At 34.1% G+C, this 3,729-nt stretch overlaps 1 long non-coding RNA gene across 1 annotated transcript; it reads left to right on the forward strand.

Annotated features, from left to right (window-relative positions):
• The first annotated feature begins 394 nt into the window (after positions 1-394).
• On the forward strand, positions 395-1,167 carry LOC126745748 (uncharacterized). Its single transcript, XR_007663667.1, has 3 exons — positions 395-720; positions 826-995; positions 1,057-1,167. It is a non-coding gene; the product is annotated as an uncharacterized LOC126745748 (long non-coding RNA).
• The last annotated feature ends 2,562 nt before the right edge of the window (positions 1,168-3,729 follow it).

Genomic DNA, 3,729 nt, shown 5'->3' on the forward strand with positions numbered 1-3,729 from the left:
CATTATTATGTCACCTAGAGCCATCTATCGGTTTGGAATAAAGTAAAAGCTTAAAGCTTTTGTGACTAGTTGGCGCGATACGCAAAAGCTCGCTATTTTAGGCGGGATTTTTAAATATTTAGTTACTTCTATTGATTTAAAAATTTAAACTGAAAGAATACCTGAAAAAAAAAATTATAAATTAAACAAAATTTATTAAAATTATATGCATTAAAAATTTTTAAATAACACAATTTTAAAATTTAAATCACTTGCCTGATACATTGTAAAATATTTTAAATTCTTAATTTTTCTAACATTTTAGTACTGAAACTTGGTAGAGAGAAAACTAATGAAAACTCAACTTTCTTTGGATGTCTTTAAATGTTATTGATTGCTTTCTTTTGTAAAAGAATAAATGGATCAAAATTAATGTAAACCTAACCAATCTTGATGCATTTAAGGAAATTTCAATTTGCCATAAGTTTTTTGAATAAGATTAGAGACATGTATGACAACGCATCTATGCAGTTATTTTTGAAAAAATAGGAAAAGAAGAAAAATACAAAATGTTTTTAGAGCACACCTAAAAGTTTGTGGCCCAACCAAACAAGATGCAATTTACTTAAAATATTGGTTAATTTGGCTTTAATGGTACCTCTTTTACCTCATCTTGACATGATTTGGTAATTTCTTGTCAGGATGCCCAAGAAATTACCATTTGATTGGAAACTTAGCGAGGTGAGTGATAGAACATTTCTTTGTTTATACTAGCATAGTGCCAGTGACTTGGTTATTATCACTAGAAAATTGTTTCAGGTTTTTCAGTTTCAGGTTTTCTTTTAGTCTCCATTTTCTTTTTTTCCTTCTTCGATTGCTTCGCCTTGAAGGTGTGATGGTGTTGAATTCTGTGATGCTCCACGAGTGACTCCAGAACAGCCTGTTTTCTCTACAAGGAGAACCAAGACTTCATGCAGCCAGTTGAATTGGTGAGACTTTATGTAGATGGAGACCAGGTAAATTAAGACCAGTTTTCTTTATATTTTTTTATCTAATAATTAAATCTGTTTAATTAAGAGTGACTAGTAGAATATGGACATCTGGCCGAAGCCCATATAACCTGGATTCTGTATTCATGTCCTGCTCGTTATAAAAATTTTCATAATTAAATTTAACCTGTGGTATTCATATTGTGTTTTATTTCATTTAAATTAACTATTTAGTAAATCATTCAATACCCATAAGCCACTACTTATTTAAAGTGTAATTTAATCTTATTTTATAAATAGTAGTTATTGATTAAATCCTTATTAAATTTTATAAAATTAAACAAGGGATTTGTGTGAATAAAATGGGTTGGTATTGGGAACTGTTGCCTCTACTTGCCATAGCATAGTCCAAGTCATCTTACTAAAATTTAAATAATCAGGTAAGAAGTTGTCTTAGTTCATTTTAAGCTAATCTTCTAAGCTAAACCGTCTGCTATCCTTGTAAACAATTTATAATCAATCAAACACAATCACCATTAATTCCAACGCAGACGTTTAATTTTTCAGTATGTTGAGTGTAAACCTCATGGACTAGATGTGGATTTTCGTCAGAGAATTATCGACAATTGTAACGGTTAGCAGTTCCATTTAGAAAAAATTGGAAATTTAAATCCAATGGAAAAACAAATGCTAGTAGTAGTATTAGTAAGGGTGGGGGAGCTAGATCTCGGCAAGTAGGCCTGAACTTTTCGCCAACCCCAGAATCACCCACTCTTACGCCTCCACTCCCAGTGCGCGGTCACAAACCCTTGATCACAAACGCTTGTTCGAGATAAATTGGAATAATAAACTACATATAAATACTCCGAGTTTCTAAGAAAAGGAAAAAAACCGAAAATTTACACACAACATTCATACACAAACAGCATTCCATAGTAGAAAAAAAACAGTACCTATTACTCTTTTCTTCAAATGATAAAATTAGAATTTATATTAACAGTTTTAAGCGATAAATCTGTTTTTTTCATTTCATTTAAGGACTGAAGTTCATGTCTCGTAAGCTTAGTGACAAAATTAAAAATAAAGCACACAAGGTAGTTCTTATTGGCGATTTCAACGAAAGAATTAGCAGTATTGTATCCGGAAATATGCCTACTGTAGGAAGATACGGACTCGGAAATCAAAATGAGAGAGGAGAAAAACTATTAAGTGTTGCTGTTAAAAATAATCATAGAGTCGCAAATACTCTATGTCAACATTATCCAAGCCTTAAGCCAATTTAAAGCCAAGTCGGAAATAGACCGTGGGTCTGACCACAAGCAAAATTACAAACCTAAACCAAAGAAACAAACTAAACTTCCCCTCAATCCTAGACCAAACATTGATGTCGATCTTTTTAAATGGATTTTAAAACACCACAAGGCTCCGATTATCATCGATAATGTAGAGGAGGCTTAGGAAATGAATTAAAGAGTGAATAACTAAATGAGCCGTGACATCATCAAAAGAAAAAGCCTAAACGAATAGAACTAGGATTATATTAAACAATTATACAAAGAGCTCAAACCAGCAAACAGACGATAAAAATGTCCACACCGCAGGGGTCTGTGGAGAACTTAAGAACCATACCAACAAACATGAGCCACGAGAATTGTTTTACAGAGTAGTAGTAAGGACTTCCCCACCCTTACTACTACTGTGCACTAGAGCTCAGCAAGTATGCCTAAAAGTTTTTTTTTGCTAACCCAAGAATCACCCACCCCTACGCCTCCACATCCAATGCATGTCCATTTAATACCGACTTGAGTGCTGTTCTAGTCGAAATCTTTAAGATTAGGAGTGTCGTTAATCTAGAAATGTTTATTCTTAGGCGACTTCACCAATGGTCAATTCCTAATATGTGGTATGGAGTTTACTTTACTGTACCGCAATTCGGAGAGAGCGGACTTTCTCTTTTCTTATACCAAGAAGGTGTAGATGCCTGTTCAGGTGATGGAGTTGTTAGGATTCCCACTAAGTCTTCGACTTTGGAGCCATCATAATCTGGTATCATCACCTTGATATCTCTACATCCTTCTGTCCTTCTACAATTCTTCCTGGTTTCTTCTCAGGCCTTGTTCCTGGAAGTTCCTGAGAAATCTGTTTTTTACTCTAAGGAAGACTCGGAGCCTATTAATGAACTAACGAAACCTTGTCTTGCAACCTAGTGTCCTGGGATTCACCTCAGTCTCACTTCCTTGTATGTTTCCAGTCTTTCCAATGCCTCTCTGCACTCCTGGACTAGCGCTAAACTCGTCTCCGGTTGACTTGATGCTTTCCACCTATGATCCATCTGTGTACCAGGCCTGGAAATCGTTTAGCTCCTTGATTTAGTTCGTTAAACGTTCTTCCTTTGTCGAGATTTCTACTCCAAAGTCTTTCTTTAATCTTGGGTTGCCACTAGCTGTAGCTTACTAGAGTAAGATATCTCTTTAATAAATTAAAACAACGTACTCAAGTAATAAAGAATGAGAAACTGAAATTATAAAGACCAATGGTATAGCAGAAGTTTTGAAAGTAAATTGTGGCAAACTTTACAAAGGTAATTAAGAAAAACTTTCAGAAGAAATAAATACGGATAGTATATATACCTCAGGGCGATCATTATTTTCCCACCCCCTTAAGTGTAAAAAAAAATGTAAACAGGAAAGTTGTGGTGCTTGAAACGTTGTTCTCAGACATTTTGTGTTTATTTTAATATTTTACTTTTTTTCTATCTTCC

This window comes from Anthonomus grandis, chromosome 16 (assembly GCF_022605725.1).
Source record: "Anthonomus grandis grandis chromosome 16, icAntGran1.3, whole genome shotgun sequence".
In the NCBI taxonomy this organism is placed as follows: Eukaryota; Metazoa; Arthropoda; class Insecta; order Coleoptera; family Curculionidae; genus Anthonomus; species Anthonomus grandis.